Source organism: Phalacrocorax aristotelis, chromosome 1, assembly GCF_949628215.1.
Source record: "Phalacrocorax aristotelis chromosome 1, bGulAri2.1, whole genome shotgun sequence".
Classification (NCBI taxonomy): domain Eukaryota; kingdom Metazoa; phylum Chordata; class Aves; order Suliformes; family Phalacrocoracidae; genus Phalacrocorax; species Phalacrocorax aristotelis.
This window is the reverse complement of record NC_134276.1, coordinates 202,097,109-202,114,738: the sequence shown is the minus strand read 5'-3', so window position 1 is coordinate 202,114,738 and position 17,630 is coordinate 202,097,109. Positions and strand designations below refer to the sequence as shown.

Below are 17,630 nucleotides of genomic sequence, written 5' to 3'. Positions count from 1 at the left end.
TCTCAAATTTAGCTATTCCCACATTTTTAACTCTAAGCTAAAAAACTCTTTTTACCTTTGTTGAAATATATTAATCAGAAACCTGAGTCACAACTCTAACCATAAGAGCTTTAATAGTAAACAGATACTCAAGTAAGGAGGTTGGGAAAGGACTGTGATCCAGTCTAGGCTGCTAGCACCAGCTCTCCCTTCCCCAGCAGCGAGGTTCCCCCTAGAACTTTGCAGGCAGCATTAAGCTTTACCTCAAGCTCCTTAAGGTGTTCATGACTCTTCCTATTCCTGCCTCCCAACACAACAAAAATACATGGAAAATCCTACACATGGCAGAAATGCCATGTTATTTCCCAGCAGATTAATTCTGCTCCCAGAATTCTGCAGGGAAAGACCTCAGCCACATTCTACTCCTGCAAAAAGTTCCCCAGCGCTACTTCTCCATGGCAAACTGCTCCTGACATAGAGACACGAGAGCGAGTGCAGCATGTTTTAACAAGAATATCTGATTTCCACAATGTTCTGTTCTAGACCACTCAATGATAAAAGGATTTCATCCAGGTGTTTTTACATTATCAAGTTTCTTCTGAATCAGCCAGGACACAGAACACAGCAGTAAATTTCTCCAGTTTCTGCCAGCTGCAGGAACACGAACAAACATAGTTCTGCCTGGCTGCTAAAAGTTGCTTTCTCAAAGTGAGATGGGTCTTGCTGAGAAACCTGCAGATGTGGATCTGACCAGAGCTTTTGCTGCCTGCAGCGAGGTCTGTTGTGAAATATGTCTGCTCTGCACAGTGAGGAGAAAGCAACTTGCTTATCAGCTCTTTCATGGGAAAAAGCTGAAGAAGATACTACAAAAAGGCATTGCTATAGATGATAAGGAAGGGCTGAGGAAAAGCAGAATATGGGCAATGGGGTAAAAGCTGAGCTAAGGTCATGGAAGTGACAACCATCCTCCCTGCGCAGGAGTATAACATAAAATTAGACTCCTTGATGAAATAAACTCTAGAAACGATGCCTCTCTGAGTCTGTGGACTGGGCAGACTAAGGACTTCATGCAAAGGAAGGATGTCAATAGGGTTTGAGAGAGCTGTGTGTATTTGGGAGGGAGAAAATCAGGAGAACCTCTGTCAGAGCAGGCAGAGGCAGGCAGCCAGAAAGAGCAGTGCTTGTTGCATAAATCTGAGGAACAGCAGAGACCCAGAGGACATGTCCATAGCGTGTGTCATAGGTCTGCACCAGAGAGCTGAGAGTGAGGCCAACCAGCCGGAGGCTCCAGCTGGCACAGGCGGTGCCGGCCCAGCTGCCACTGGCTGCGCACACGTGGTCGTGGGGCTTGGCCACCCCAGCAGTCATCCTTTCGTGCTGCCTGTGTGAGCCTTGAGGCTGTTCACCCCACGTCTGCATGTTGCAGACATTACCAGAGAAAGCTATTGCATGGCCTGATAATGTGGGACAAATGGGGACAACTAAAGCAGACCAATCCTGTGCAGAATCCAACCTCTCCCATGTGATCTTTGCAAAGATGGCATCAAAGAGGTATCTGCTTTCAGTTTTCCCCCAAAAGTGAGGATGTTAGCTCCTCACCATGGCAAAAGAGCAAAGAGAGAGATAAATCTGAGCACTAGGTCAGAGACAGTGAATTTGTAAACACGCTGGCTGGGAGTGGGGGGACGAGATGTTTTGGTTTGTCTGCGGGGAGGGCTGGGGTTTTTTGGTGTGGAAGGTTTGTCTCTATTTGTGTTACAGCGTGGGTAAAAGCAGGAGTGAGAGATGAGAGGGGAGGTGGTAAATTCGCTGATAAATGGTGAAAGAGGAGACTGGTGTGGAAGTTGGAGCACGGATGTGGCTAGAGAGGAGGGAAGGTGTCACCTTGGCTGGATAGCTGTGTGGAGCCAGCCAGTGCTCACTGGTTTTCTGTGAAATCAGTGACTAACCTAGCAATCTCATATATATCTTAATAAAATAAGAGCAGAAAAATACATTCCTACTGGCATCATTATGCTGTTCAGGTTTGTATTACAACCTGGATTTTATTCGTTTCATGTTATCTTACTCCTTGTAGCTTCAGTGAACACAACAGGAAATACATCCGCCTTGGCCTCTGATTTCACATGTTTATTTTGTAAGAGTAAGCAAGACAGCCTTTGGTCGGCATTTGTATTAGGGACATCAAAGAAAATTTGGGTTTGTGTGCATGTGTGTGGCTATTTATCCTCTCTGAGCACTGAGCTGCAGGTATAATTTTAGATCTTTTACACTTTTTTGAAGTTCTGGTTATACTTCTTGTTCTTTCCCATCCCAACAATTTCTTTCTTTTTTTGTTTTTGAGAAAAGAATAAAGACTTTGACAAAAAATACAGAACAAATGTTACAAGTGAATTGAGCTCGATCTAAGAATCTACAGCTGAATATTTTACTGACTTTTAAGATTAGGTTAGATTAAACATGAACCTTCCAAAGTGTTGGCGTGGATTACGTTTATTACAGATACAGATCTTCAGTGGATCTTCAGTGGAGCGGGAACTTCTCAGGCTGGGAATTAAAAGTGTCCATAGTCAGCTGCTTTCTTCACCCTGCCTTTGTTAGCCATAAAACCCACCAGCTGAGCCCTTCCCAACCTTAAGGAGTTGAAATGTAAAGGGAAAAATCTTACTTTGCATTTCAAAAGCCAGTTAATTCTAGGCTTCTGCCTTACAAAGCCATAAAAGGAACACAGAAAATCACCAGCCAATATACACTGACCTCTAAGAATATGCCATTAAGCTTCACTTCTGCAGAGACATTCTCCATGCCACTCCATGTACACTTTGATTTTTTTTTCAATCTAAAATGGGTGATTTTAGGTTTAATCTCAAGGGGTTCTGCTGCCCATTCTTGCAAAAGGTTCATGCTGATTTTGCATAACATGAAAAGATGGTGGTAGCCCAAATCAGTTACACTGAGAGAAGGAGCACAAATTAAATGAAGGGGACAAGGACAGAGGGCTCTGCTGTGTTCGCTAAGATGGATATGAAAATCACATATGGCCAATGTAGTATTGTATGTCTGGAACAAACAATAGATAAAAGAAGATGGGATACTGCTAGAGTAAAGACACTGGAGGAGATTTGGGGTCCTATTGGATGACCACCTGAGCATGAGTTCCCAATGCAAGTTTTAATGAAAGAAGAGGTATAGCAATCTCAGATATACAGACAAATAAAGGCAGAGGTGTTACAATTTATCTGTTCGTTCTACTGGTACCACCTCACTGGAATACTGTGTTCAATTCTGGTGTTATAAATCTGTGGAATATACTGAAAAAAAGTTTGATACAGAAAAAAGCCACAAAAATGTCTGAAGGACTAGAAAAATGCATCTTCCAGTGAGAGCACCAAGGACCTTGACCTATCTCTAATGGCCAAGAGAAGGGTCAGTCCATGGAGTCTTAGTGTAACTATGGGGACAGAGATCTAGTGGCAGAAGGTAAGATTCAGTGTCTGTTAATGAAACGAGACAAATTCAAAAGCCAGTATTTTAACTCTCAGAACAGCTTGTCAAGAGCTGTGGTGAATTCTCCTGTAGTAGAAATTTTAAAATGAGAACCAAACACTTTTCTGAAAGAAATGCTCCTGTTTGATAATTCAGAAAGTTTTTTTGGAACTGTATCCCTAGCCTGTGTCATACGAACTGATCACAGCAGCCCTTCCTGGGTTTGCAGTTATGAATAATGAAGGGGGTGTTCTGTAGATTTTTGCAAAAGATATTTAGATTTCAGTGACAAGTCAGTGCTTTTGGAGGTCTCCACATAGTTACAAAGATCATAAAATGGCATTGATATAATCAACTTTTTTGTTAAGTTTTGATATGTAATATATTTGGAATGTTTAACTTCTTGTGAAGGTTCCGGTAATTACTTTTCCCTGTCACCAGGTGTAACTGGAATCTCTTTGAAAGTTAAAACAATTCAGTCCCATTCTCATGCAGGGACTGTTTGCCACTCAAGTTTCCAACGTGTCTAGAACAAAAAAGAACAATGTTACTGGGTCTCTGATGGGCCTGAAGCAAAGAACAAGACAGCAGAGCTGCTGCCTAGCTTCATGGAGCTGGCCTGTCCTGGCCCTCACCCCTTGTCCCAGTGGCAGGCTTGCAAACAACGCTGGGCTGCTGGTGTGACAGAGAAAGGTGAGTGTGGTATCTACTCATGCCAGTTACCCCTGAGGTCTGGGGTAACGTGACCAGGGGTGGATACAGGAACAGTTACACAGCAATGCTCAGCACTGCAATGCGAGCGAGAATGTAGCCTTCCCAGGATGCCCCCGAGTGCGGGGTCCCACCGGCATCCCTGTCCTCAGCTGTGGAGTGGCACCTTGGCTTCCCTGCTCCCAGATCTGTGGGTGCAGGTGGTTGAGCCACGACGGCAGCACGTAGAGACCTGGGCTGGGAGACCTGTCACTGTGCCCACAGCAAATGCATAAAATGCAAATGCTGTCATGCAGGATTATGAAATGACGGTAAGACAGGCACATTGACCTCACAGGGAAGGAGGCTCTCAGGGCTTTCTCTTGTGGGAAGCATTTCCATCACAAGGGGAGATGAAGTTGCCAGAGGATGTGCAGACAAAATTGGGGTCTAAGGACTAACAAACTGTAGAGTTTAAAACTTGCACAGATGCAGAATGCCACCTTTATAAGCCCTAGAAATGAAGACAGATCATGCCCTGGCTGTGTGGGCCACTGCCCTATGGCCACCGAGGAGCCAGCCTATAAGCACCTCAAAGAAAAAATATATAGCAGAGTATTCTGGTGTCCTCTCGTGTTTGAGAACACTTGATAAACTGAGCAAATCCTGTGAATTTGGGGTTGACACCACAGTTCCAAATGGCAAGGACGGAGGTCCCCAAACACTCCTGTGCTCTGTCCTGGCTGCTGCACTTGGGGTTGATGAAAGCCACGGTGGTGGAAAGTACCCTGCCCTGAGAGCAACTGAACATGGTCTGCTGGAGAAGCCCCAAGAGTGCAGATGCAGGGAAAAGGGCATGGCTAGCGGGAGCAGAGCCTGGGAGGTATTCTAAGCAGCACCAGGCCTGAGACAGATGGGGAGGCTTTTCCTACTGACCCAGAAGGGACCATGTAGACCTTGTAGCAACTAGATGGTCTCTAAAGGTTGCTGTAGAGTCACACTACAGAGGAAAACCCACACGGAAATGATCCTAAAGTAATGAGAGTTGTAAATGAGTCTTCTCTCTTCACTGAACTTTGCTCAGGAGATAATTACGGTTGTATCTTGTGTTCAAATATAATGGAGCTTCATGGATTTACCAAAGCCATTTTGGGGTGCTGTCTGTAAAGAAAAGGTATGGTAGATCCATTTAAAATCTCTGGCTGGTCCCTCATTTGGGCCCAAAGCAACCCAGTTTCCTACCTTGGTCCATTCTGCTTCACCTGCGCTTCCCGCTAGCAGCCCTACCTCCACTTCTGGTATGTGAGCAGAGTCTAGCATTTGTGGGATACATTATCATCTTCTCATAGTCTTGCTGCTAGCTCAGAAGGACTGCTCTGCTTCCTTCCACCTTTTCCCTCCCTGTCCCTCATTAAGCACATATATGGGGGGGGGAGGGGGTAATGGGGATGTGCAGAAATTATGCATGCCACTGACCTTGTACAAAAGCCTGTAGACTCAGGATTATTTAATGCAGACCCAGCTGCATGATGGAGCTCCCTATTAGGGGGAAAGTGCTGTGAAATACAACCTACTTGTCTTTTGTGTCACCATATATGGCAACAAAGCACGGGTTGCAAAGCACAGCAGAGCTGGGTGTTCTGGGATACTGCTGAAACTCATACCTGGAAGGCTGCTCACATCTGGAAGGCTGCTCAATATTTTACACCTTCGCTTCTATGGCCCTACTTTTACTCCTTAATGTGCCTCCAGTTAGAGCTCCTGGTAGACCCTTTTACCTTCAGGAGTGATTAAACTACATTGTGTCTGCCAAGTGAGACATTTATTTAACGGGACATATGTGATCTCTGACAAACCAATACCAAAACTGCCTTCTCCAGATCCTGTCTTCATCTATAGGTGATGGTGGATTATGAGGTTCTGCTCAGTCCTGCCATGGTTTCCCACTCTAGATCTGTCTAAGCCCCTTCCTTTAAATGTTGGTCCTGATGCTTTCTCCAAGCAGCAATAACATAATTCCAGGGTATTTTCCCTCTATATCAGCAGTCCAGATCACATATTTGTAATATTTCTTTGGTAGACCATGATTTCTTGATAGTTTTCCAATCATCCATAAAAGGTCTCTAAACTTCTAGTTTAAAAATCAATTTTTAAACCCAGATAAAGTATAGACATTTCAATAGAAATTCAGAGGAAGCAAAAAGAAAAGCAACACTGTTCTCTGCTCTTTGAAAGGGTGTTGATCAGTTTTTTTCACCACCTGATTATGCTTTCTGGAAAATAAGTCTGAGAAAGCTGAGATAAAAAGCATGGCAATTACTGGATCTATATATATGCATATGTACATATATATAAAACTTCACACAATAATTTTGAAGATACAAGCAATGTTCTTCTCTTTTTCCTTCCATGGGCAAAGTCTGAAAGGAAAACTGTTATGTGCCACTGCCAAGTTGGTGAGGACAAAGGAACACTTCCTTAATGCTGATGTGGTTTTAGATCAAGAAACTGGAGGTACTGTACTTTACGACAGAGAAGAAAAAAATTTTTAGTAATATAAGAAAGATAATAATATAGTGCATAAACTATGCAGCATTTCATTATTTCTTAATCTGCTTCATGTGATCATAGAGGTTTAGAGGCTAGAAAAGAAGGCATTTGAGAAACTCCATCTTCCAACATCTAGAATGGCTGAAAAGCAATGGAAATAAAAACAGTGTTTACTGGGAGATGCCAAGAGCCTGTTTGCCTATCTGAAACAGATGCTTCCTGTTTTTCAGCATCTAAGGTGAGTTTCAAACCATGAAGCAACAATTTGACAATGACTATTATGTCTTCAAGAGCTCTTTTGTATGTGGATGAACCTTCTTTTGTGTACACTTACCAAACAACTGTATTTTTTTGTGTATTGTAAGTACTTCTTTCTTTCTTAGTGAATTACCTGCAGCTACACATTTGAGCCCTGTTTTGAAAAAGTAGCTATTTATGTATTCATAAAATATACTTGCACATTAAATGTTCATGTCAAGCTGGCAATAAAAATAGAATAACAAGATGTTTTATTTAGTGTTTAAATGGCGATTACAAAACCACTCTTATATAAAATATTTGCATACATTCTTAATTTCAAAATGTCTGAGGGATAAATTTAATATTTTAGGTGATGCGCAGAATCCCTACTGACTTTTCTGCAGGTGATATATGTGACAAGGTGCCTGATATTAGCATTTTAGTTCAGATGTGGAACAAGCTTTTGAAGAGAATCTCCTGACTATCTCCATTTGTTGCGCTTGCATCTGGGAACATGTGAAGTGAATTCTTTCACGTGAGCTAAACCAGAACAGATTCTCTAGGACAGCAGGCAATGACTCCAACAATCAAGGAGCAGTCAGACTACATGGAAGTTAATCCCCATAAAGTGTACAAGGTAGGTGTTGGCTCTTCAGCACCTAGCCTTTCACTCTGCAGTCTGCTCCTATTGCACTGTATTGCTTTCTAAGTTAGACATTGGCTTCAAGGCCAAATTCAGCCCAGGAGCTGGGCTAAGTAGCCTGAAAATTTTTTGAAGTTTCCCCTAAAGACTAATAGAACTGGTGGGGGACAGAAAGAAACAGGAAAAAAATCTACAGAGAAGTTTGGGCTTTTTGTTTTTGTTTGAGCTCATTCTTACACAACAGAGAGGAGCGATAAGACGCACGTGCACTGCCTTTCCCCCTCTGAAACCTCATCCATAACACAAATTTGAAAAGCTTTCAGCCTAATTGCTGGAGAGACAGTGTGAACCCAGCACTTCCAACAGAGTCTTAAAATACTCCTAGTTTGCATTGTGCTCCTCTTTCTGCCTTATTAGTTTAGTGTGTCACTGCTAAGTTTTCTGGGACAGTGAATCAACTTTCATGATTCCTAATGCTGCACCTATAACACAGTTATGATATTTTGTTTTCAGGTACAGAGGCCAAATCAGCAGCTACCAAAGTACTGCTTTATGAAGGACTTCCTTTTAAACATGGCATCAATTTTTGTTTTCATGATATTCAGGTTTGGCTAATATACTCTACTGTAGGCATTACAGGTACTGGTGTTGTGGTAGTTTTATTAACCTGCTTCAGATATTCTCTAATAGCCTTTTGTTTTGCTGTGTTCAGTTTTCAAGCAGAGCCGTTTATCTCCTGCTTTTGTCTGCTTTGCTGTTCTTCCCTTTACTGCTCCAGATCACATCCTTTAATTGTAAACTTTGTGAGGCAGGACAACTTTTGATTATTTGGCTTTGTGTTCTTAATCGAGCCATTATTAAGCATAACAAACATATCTCCTGCTGAACCTTAAAAAGCAATAATTATTTTATTATAAGTAGATCTTGAAATCCACCCCTTCAAGCGCAAACATTTTCTTCATGCTTTCCTCTTTTTTCACCTCTAGAAAATAGATGATAATTTAAAGATAGTATGACATTAATCTTCCCTGTAGTTGTTATTATCACTGACATAATTACAATGAGTTTTATGTGTTAGTTCCTGTGAAATAAATGCTTGCGTACATTTAACAAGTCAAACCTATGTCAGTTCTTTTTCTATTTGTTTTGTACCATTTAGGACTAGAAATTGCTATGGGCTGATTGGTATGCGCTATACTTGCTTAGGTCTTATTGAACACAGAGAATAAATACAGAGATTCCTCCTGCTTAGATGTAGGTATCTGCAGCCCAGACATGGGGATGAGTGGGGTGTCCCTCGCAGTCAGTGCAGACAGCAGCACCTCCACAGTGTCTCACCCCGCCTCTGAAGCAGGCTCCTACTTATGGCCAGGTCAATCCCACCCTGAATCCTATTGCTAGCATTTACCAGTCTTGTTGATCACAATAGGACCCAAGACACCTAGCCCTGCAAACACACTTACTCTCTAGACATCTAATAGGTGAGACAATTTCCATCCAAGGAGTCGCAACTGCTTCCAAAGTACAGCAGTTCAGATAATCAGGAACTAGATGGGAACTGGATCACCAATTCCACTGTGGTATTTTTTTCCCTAGATGAATTCCCAACTGAGTGTACAAGGGAGGGCTCCTTCTTGAGATGGTGTCATGGTTTTAGCTGGGATAGAGTTAATTTTCTTCACTGCAGCTGGAACAGTGCTGTGCTTTGGACTTAGTATGAAAACAATGTTGATATAACACACAGATGTTTTACTTGTTGCTGGGTAGTGCTTGTACTAGTCAAGGACTTTTCTAGCTTCCCATGCTCTGCCAGGGGCACAAGAAGCCAGGAGGGGAGGGGGCACAGCTAAGAGAGCTGATCCAAACTGGCCAAAGGGATATTCCATATCATGTAACGTCATGCCCAGTATGTTACCTGGGAGGAGCTGGCTGGGGGAGGGAGGCAGCAATCGCGGCTCGGGGACAGGCGTCGTCAGTCAGCGGGTGGTGAGCGGTTGTATCATTTGTGGTTGTGTTTTCTTCCTTTTTCCCTTTTCCTTTTATTTTATTATCATTATTGTTATTATTATCATAATCATTATTATTATAATTATTATTTTATTTTAATTATTAAACTGTTCTTATCTCAACCCACAAGTTTATTATTGTTTTTGCTCTTCCGATTCTCTCCCCCGTCCCATGGGGTGGGGGGAGTGAGCGAGCAGCTGTGTGGTGTTCAGTCACCAACTGGGGCTGAACCATGACAGATGGTCCTTTGCTTCCAAGGAACTGACCCCTAGAGGTTCGCAGACAAGCCAGCTTTGCATAGCAGTTAAGTGGCCCACAGTCTTCCATACACTGTGCTTCATCATGAAATGCATGGTGCTGCAGAAAAATGTTAATTAAAACACTGAAAAAGCAATCACAAGGATAAAGTAGTTTATGGTACTTGTACTATATATATTATAGTATATTTGTCAACAGATCCATCATTGTTAGGAGCAGAAAGGGTGAGGGCTTGTTTATGAGACAGGAAAAGGGACTATGTTTTTCCTGCCAGCACTGTTTAGAGTAACATGGCCGGTCACATAGCAGTAGTTTTGTAGCTTTTCATCTCTTCCTCACTCAATCCACGGTTCTGCCTCCAGCCTTGCCTGGTTTTGGGAACAAAGCACAGCATCCATTACACTATTTTGCACTCATCTCTGGTTTCTGAAGTTCCTTTGAAAAAGGAATTTTTGAGTAAAATTGATCTGAAGTGAAGAGCAAAGCTAATAGTTTAAGCATTAAATCTGGAAGATATTTGCATCCTGTACATATGACAGCAATGGCCATCTCACTGGTTTGGTTCAGCTGAGTCATCTATAAGACCACTGCAGGGTACCCATTAAAGGTTAGTGCTGATGTTTTGTAGGGTAACTGGTTCCTTGCTGTGACAACCAGCCAAAAATAGGCAAGTGATTGGTCTTACTGATGTTGCCTAATAAGTTTGCTCTTTTCCTGTTGCTTCAGTACTGCAGTGAATCCTACAAGCAGGAAAACTTGGATGTTTTAACTATTTAATTGAAGCTGTAGGAAAACCAAGGAACAAGGACTATTTCCTGCAGAGATACAGTCCACATGAAATAAAACACCACAGTCTGAAGTATTATTATACAAGGATATATTTGCTGTTTATTGCGTTAAATACAAGTACAGGGACACATAAGCTGTCGGGACTCTTCTTCTGCTCAGACGAGCCTGAGAGACCAGTGGGCCTTCCTTGGGAGCAGCAGGCTGTTGTGTAGGATGCACCTGCTCTGGGCACCTATAGGACAGTTGGAGCTGCTGACTTAAACAGACAACATGTCAGGCATCAATAGATTTAGACTTCATAGGCATTTTGTAAAACTGACAACATTTCTGTTAAAATCAGCTAAGGTATAAGGATGGAAAAAGCCTGGGCAACCCTACAAATTCACAGTAAATAATTGCTAAGTAAGAAGTGTTGGCAAAGAAAACCCAAGGAGAGAGTGACTGAAGCAATCTTTAAAAGGCAGTATTTGGGGACTCGCCTTTCTGTGGTGATGGCTTTACCACATTCCCGTGCATCACTGAACCTTCCCAAAGAGCTGAAGAACCCCAGGCACTGCTACATGAAATAATCCAGCAAAACACCCGAGCAGCCTGCAGCTGAGAGAGCCGAGCAGCCGCTCTGCCTGCTAGTGACACCGCGGAGCAGCTTGCAGACAGCAAACGCAGCTGATGGGGACAACTGGCAGAGAGCACAGCTGGCAGAAGCAGCTTTGAGCCTCTCCAGCAGCCAGGGATGGTGAGCAGCCAAGTGGAGATGCTAAGTTCAGCTTAGAGAACAGGGTCCTTTCTGGCTTCTCTGTCCCAAAGCAGACACATTAGGCTGTTACAGCACCAGCCAAGCTCTGTCTTTTGGGACAACAGTTTAACCCCCAGACAGATGGATTATATGATGAAAATTGGGGGATGATTAAAGGAGGACAGTTGTGGCTGATATTTTCTTTGCTCTCTGGGGAGCACCAGGTCAGGACCATAGCCTTTATGTTCTGAGGTAGGGTAGTTTTGTTTGCTGTAAATTGTTTCTCACCCAATCCCTTAGAGGTTTCTGTTATTTATAATGTCTGCAAAATATTGTCAATGGGAAAAAAAGTTCCTGTCTTAGGTGCATGAATTTAATTCCCCTGAGTTTCAGGCTGACACTCAAACTCCTGTTCTGTATTTCCTAAGGTCCTTTGCAAACAGTATCTGTTGCCTGCAGCCAGTCTGTTCTTGGGAAAAGAGCTACAACTCACCTTCTCCTATTCTACAGCACTATAAACTGTTTACAGCTGTTATCCATCTTGTCTTCAATTCCATGTTGGACATGCTGCTCTCTAAAACGGGGCTCTGTATATTTTTTGTATTATGTGTATCTTTGTGTCTTATGGGCATGTGTTTGCATTGAACTACACTGCACCATTATTCCAGGGAACCCAGTTTATCATGAAATTCCAGTCCCTTGATAGAACTACTTTTTTGCCTTATTAATGGTCTCCATTATGTTTTATATGTGAAGTCTCCCAGTAAATGATAAATACATTGAATAGAACTGATCCCGCAACTCGCTATTATAAATGCTCTCTAGAATTACTTTCTGAGCCATAATCTTCTTAGAATGTGTTGCATTCACTTTGTATAGTGCTAATTTTTAATCAACACATCATTTGCTGAGAAATTATATCAAATCCTTTAGTAAAATCTAGATGTATTACATTGCATTGTCTCCATTCACTGATTTTATCAATAGGAGTAATTACCTGGCATTATTTGTTTTCTGTATGCTCTCTGTTGCCCATCCTCTGCAGTTATCTTTAAAATCCACATGTTGAACCTTAGCCTTATTTAATCTCTTTGAGGCAGGAACTATTCCAGTGTTAAGACAGTGCAGAGCGCAAGGGGAGTTCAGAGAGCTGCTAATAATAACTGTATGCTGACTATCCTTCAGCTCTCTGCTGTTATCTAGTTGTTTCATACTTATTGCATTACTTTAGTCAGGACAGAATTTGAAATACCAAGTCCAGAAAAGGACTTTGGTACCTACAAGTTACATATTTAAGCGTCAATATTATAGGATTCTCCCTCTAAGAAGAATTTTAAAGCCTATGTTAAAAGTCTACACTTCTTAAATGGAGCATATATACATATAGACACCTGGAAAAGACAGCTATTTAGAATTAGCCTCTAAGAAACACTGAATACAAAGCTGTGTTTGAGATCCCAGCACTTTCCATGACAGGCTAATTTTGCTGCACATCAGCTCACTATCCCAGAGTATCTATTCTTTTAGAAACAGAGTAAGAGTCACTCTTTTCCTGTAAACCATGAAAAGCACCCTTTTCTCTTGTCTTCTGCATACAGGTGCAGTGATCTGAGCGGTGAGATGGATCCCTTTCCTTCCTGAGTCTGGAAGTTCAAGTCGGCATCTTCTGTCACAGGACTGTGTTGCAACAGCAAGCTGCCTTGAAAGAGGCAAGCAGCAGCTGTGTGCTGACACTGTTCAGTTTGGAAAGGGAATGTAAGATTCTCAGAGAAGAAGGGGTCTTACAGACAGTCAGGTCAACTACCCAGGAGGAAATGTTACCCTAAAAAATGATGGCCAATACATGGATACAAAAGAAGGATCTCATGCAGCCCAGCAGCCCAATACTGATGTTGCTAGGGACAGGCCCCAGGTTTCACACTGTGGAAGGTCTGTGCAAGGAACTTGCACTGTGAAACTCTGCAAGGGCTCAGGACGTGTCATTTTTCATCTAAACCTGTCTTTGCCTACCTGGAGCTTTGTCTGGGTTTGCAAAAACTGCAACAGCAGTTTTTCTAATGACCAGGTGTCATTAGACTAGGTCTAATGACCTAGTCTCAAACCATATTTTTCCTACAGATAGTAGCAAGTATATATTCTGTGTATAACGGCCTATTTGCGACCCTCACAGAAGTGTGTGATGCAGAGGAGCATCGGCATGGTGTGACAGCAGAGGCCTTGCAAGTGGGGACACAGGATGCAGGGTGGAGGAGCAGGAGCAGCGGCTGAAAAGAGGGGGCTCAGGATGCCACTGGGGACTCCAGTGCTGTGAAGAGCTCACCAGTGGTTGGTAAAGAAGTGCAGGCTGCGAGCTGGGAAAAATTGGTTTTTGGAATAACAAAGAGATGAAAAAGCAAGTCTTAATCAGATGTAAAACACATGACATACAGTAAATTTAGATGTAAAATGGAGTTGCAGACCAATGAAGCAAGAGCAAGGTGTAACCTATCCGCTGCTATTCTTCCATGTGCGCACAAATGACACTGCAAGCCAGAGACTGGGCAGAACTAAGGAAGACTATAAAGCCCTGGGGAAGCAGGTGAAAAATATTGCTGCCCAAGTTATCTCATCCTCCATACTACCTGTTGGAGAAAAATGGGTGACTAGGAATAGGCGAATAATGCAAATCAACTCCTGGTTATGTGCCTGGTGTCAACGTGAGGGTTTTGGCTTTTATGACAATGGGACCGTCTTCAGCAACCATAGCCTGCTAGGGAGGGATGGAATCCACCTGTTTGGAAGGGGCAAGGGAATCTTTGGCAGCAAGCTTGGTGAGGAGGGTTTTAAACTGAGGGACTCGGGGGGTGGGGGCCAAACTGGCAGTGCTAATGCCATCACATCCAGCAGGGGAATAAGACAGGTCAACCAGAGCAGCAACAAAGGTGCCTTAGCTGCCTCATGAGATGACAATCAGGAGACCAACCACCTCAAGGGTGTGCATGGCTATAGTGGATCCTCATGCACCCCTCCAGGGAAACCTGTGTGCTCAAGTAACTCAATGAAATGCCTGCACACCAACGCACACAGCATGGGGAATAAACAGGAGGAACTAGAGGTCTGTGTGTGGTCGCAGGGCCACAATCTCATTGCACTTACAGAGACATGGTGGGATAGCTCACATGACTGGAATGCTGTCATGGATGGCTACAGGCTTTTTAGGAAAGACAGGCCAGCAAGGGGAGGTGGGGGAGTTGCTCTTTATGTCAGGGGGCAACTGGAATTCATCGAGCTCTGCCTTGGAGTGGAGGAAGAACAAGTCAAGAGCTTGTGGGTAAAAATTAAGGGACAGCCAAATATGGGTGACACTGTTGTGGGTGTTTGCTACGGGCCACCTAATCAAGAAGAGGTAGTTGATGAAGCCTTCTACAGACAGCTAGAAGTAGCCTTACAGTCGCAGGCCCTGGTTCTCGTGGGGGACTTCAACCACCCTGATATTTGCTGGAAAAGCAACACAGCAAGCTATGCACAATCCAGAAGGTTCCTGTAGAGCATCAGGGATAACTTTTTGATGCAGATGGTGGAGGATCCAACGAGGCGAGATGTGCTGCTTGACCTTATACTAGCAAACAAGGAAGGGCTGGCTGAGGATGCAAGATTTGGGGGTAGCCTTGGCTGCAGCAACCATGAGATGGTCGAGTTCAGGATACCGCTTCTAAGCAGGGCAACAGAGGGATTACAACCCTGGGCTTCAAGAGAGCCAACTTTGGCCTCTTCAAAGACCTGCTAGGAGGAATGCCATGGGCCAGGACTCTGGAAGGCAGGGGGGTCCAAGAGAGCTGGACAGTATTCAAGGAGCTCTTCCTCTGAGCTCAAGATTGGTGCATCCCTAGGAGAAAGAAGTCAAGCAAAGGGGCCAGGAGACATGCATGGATGAGCAAAGAGCTTCTAGAGAAAATCAAATGGAAGAAGGAGGTTCACAGTATGTGGGAAAAGGGAGACTGGCCACTTGTGGGGAATATAGGAATACTGTCAGGGTATGTAGAGGTGCAACAAGGAAGGCCAAGGCCCACTTGGAATTAAATCTGGTGAGGTATGTCAAGGATAACAAGAGCTTCTTTAAATACATCAGTAGCAAAAGGAAGACTGGGGATACAGTGGGCCCACTGCTGAACAAGGAAGGGGCCCTGGTAACGCAGGATGCAGAGAAGGCAGAGTTACTGAATGCCTTCTTTGCTTCAATCTTTACTGCTAAGGCTGGCCCTCAGGCATCTCAGACCCCAGAGGTGAAAGAAAAAATCTGGAGAAAGGAAGATTTCCCCTTCGTTAAGGAGTATTGGGGTAGAGATCACCTAGGCAAACTGGATCCTCGCAAATCCATGGGCCCCAATGGGATGCACCTGCAAGGGCTGAGGGAGCTGGTTGATGTCCTTGCCAAGCCACTCTCCAGCAACTTTGAAAGCTCATGGAGGACCGAAAAGGTGCCCGAAGACTGGAGGAAAGCAAATGTCACTCCAATCTTCAAGAAAGGCAAGAAGGAGGACCTGGGAAACTATAGACCAGTCAGCCTCACCTCCATCCCTGGAAAGGTGATGGAGCAGTTCATCCTGGAGGTCATCTCCAGGCATGTAGAGGAAAAGGTTATCAGAAATAGACAACATGGATTCACCAAGGGAAGATCATGCTTGACCAACCTGATAGCCTTCTGTGATGGTGTGACCGGCTGGGTCGATGAAGGGAGAGCAGTGGATGTTGTCTACCTTGATCTCAGTAAGGCATTCAACACTGTCTCCCATAGGATCCTCATGAAGAAGCTAAGAAAGTGTGGGTTGGATGAGCGGACAGTGAGGTAGCTTGAGAACTGGCTCAACAACAGAACTCAGAGGGTCGTGATCAATGGGGCAAAGTCTGGTTGGAGGCCTGTCACTAGTGGTGCTCCACAGGGGTCCATGCTGGGTCCAGTCCGGTTCAATATATTCATCAATGACCTGGATGATGGGATAGAGTGTAACCTCAGCAAGTTCACTAATGATACCAAGCTGGGAGGAGTGGCTGATACACCAGAAGGCTACCCTCCAATGAGACCTGGACAGGCTGGAGAGCTGGGCCGAGGGGAACCTCCTGAAATTCAACAAAAGCAAGTGCAAGGTCCTGCACCTGGGGAGGAACAACCCCATGCACGAGTACAGGTTGGGGGCTGAACTAATGGAAAGTGACTTTGTTGAGAAGGACCTGGGAGTGCTGGTGAACAAGCAGCTGACCCTGAGCCAGCAATGTGCCCTTGTGGCCAAGAAGGCCAACGGTATCCTGGGGTGCATTAAAAGGAGTGTGGCCAGCAGATTGAGAGAGGTTATCCTCCCCCTCTACTCTGCCCTAGTAAGACCACATCTGGAGTACTGTGTCCAGTTTTGAGGCCCCCCAGTTCAAGAAGGATGTGGAACTGCTCAAGCAAGTCCAGCGGAGAGCTATGAAGATGATCAGGGGACTGGAGCATCTCTCTTACGAGGAAAGGCTGAGAGACTTGAGTTTGTTTAGCCTGGAGAAGAGAAGACTGAGGAGGGATTTCATCAATACCTATAAATATCTAAAGGGTGGGTGTCAGGATGATGGAACCAGACTCTTTTCAGTAGTGCCCAATGACAGGACAAGGGGCAGTGGGCACAAGTTGGAACACAGGAGGTTCCAGCTATACATGAGAAAAAACATCTTTCCTGTGAGGGTGGCAGAGCAGTGGCACAGGCTGCCCAGGGAGTCTGTGGAGTCTCCTTCCCTGGAGACATTCACACCCCGCCTGGTCGTGTTCTTGTGCCCCTGCTCTGGGTGTGCCTGCTCAAGCAGGGGGGTTGGACAGGATGATCTCTAGAGGTCCCTTCCAACGCCTACCATTCTGTGATTCTGTAACAGTGTGTTGGAAAAACAGTCCTAGGTGGGGATCCTCAGAGTGGGGAGGAAAAAGCCATCAATACTGTACTCCTCCTTCCAGTAAAGAAGTGGAAGAAACTCCATCATGAGCATCACACTTCTGGCAAATGACATGGGATGCTGATGACTTGCTGCAACCCCCACCTTCTTCTCTAGAGTTACTGATGCCATCAAATACAGGACCAAAAATGGAAGTCTAAGGGACAGCCAACAGTAGAGGTAGATACTAGGAAGGTTTTGTACAACAGTTTTAACTCTATTATTTATGTCATTCTTTATTAATCAGATACTTTGTACTGTGGCAGGTAGTTTATTGTGACTAGACTTATCTTAACTATCTGTTGTACTGTAATT

At 44.1% G+C, this 17,630-nt stretch overlaps 1 long non-coding RNA gene across 1 annotated transcript; it reads left to right on the top strand.

Moving 5' to 3' along the window:
• Positions 1-6,580: 6,580 nt before the first annotated feature.
• LOC142056429 (uncharacterized) lies at positions 6,581-8,741 on the top strand. The gene is made up of 4 exons (XR_012660343.1): positions 6,581-6,669; positions 6,787-6,943; positions 7,350-7,582; positions 8,102-8,741. It is a non-coding gene; the product is annotated as an uncharacterized LOC142056429 (long non-coding RNA).
• The last annotated feature ends 8,889 nt before the right edge of the window (positions 8,742-17,630 follow it).